This window comes from Gavialis gangeticus, unplaced genomic scaffold, assembly GCF_001723915.1.
Source record: "Gavialis gangeticus isolate Ggan-Ray unplaced genomic scaffold, GavGan_comp1, whole genome shotgun sequence".
Lineage (NCBI taxonomy): Eukaryota > Metazoa > Chordata > Crocodylia > Gavialidae > Gavialis > Gavialis gangeticus.
In genome coordinates this window covers 42,030,934-42,031,536 of record NW_017729025.1, presented here as the reverse complement: position 1 = coordinate 42,031,536, position 603 = coordinate 42,030,934, and positions in this window count along the sequence as shown.

Sequence of the window (603 nt, the reverse complement as noted above, 5' to 3'; positions counted from 1 at the left end):
TGTAGGGTATTTTCCCAGTAGGTTGGGGCAACTGAAGAGCAGTTTCCATCTGTCATGGGGATTTCAGGGAAGAATATTGGAACTGCGCACTGGATATTGGAGATCAGCACTCCCAGTGATTTTTGCCTGTGCCCTCATTGTAAAGTATCCATTCTAGGAGTAAAGGTTCAAAACTCCCATTTTGGATGAATACTTTGTGGCAGGGATGGCCAACCTGTGGTATGGATGCCTCTAGTGGCATGGGCAGCCTCTGTATGTGGCAGTTTGGGTAGGGGACAGGTAGCATAGTGGCAAAAACTGTGGCCCAGAGTGTCAGACTGCAACACCTACTTGAAGGCACATAGACAATGAGAGACCTTGCAAAGAACAATAAGTGCGCGCAAGCATGCATAACAAAATGGAAAAATGTGGTGTAGGCATAAGAAGCAGCAGCACAGTGGCAGATAGTGCAGGGAGAGAAAGGCAGAACAGCAGATCAGGTAAGGGAAAGGGTTCAGAGTGGCACTCAGAGTGTGCAAGGCCGTGGGCGACTGGTGCTACCTTAATCAGGGGGGGAATGTGCCCCCCCGGGACCAGTCAGCAACCGGGGGGGGGGGGGGGGGG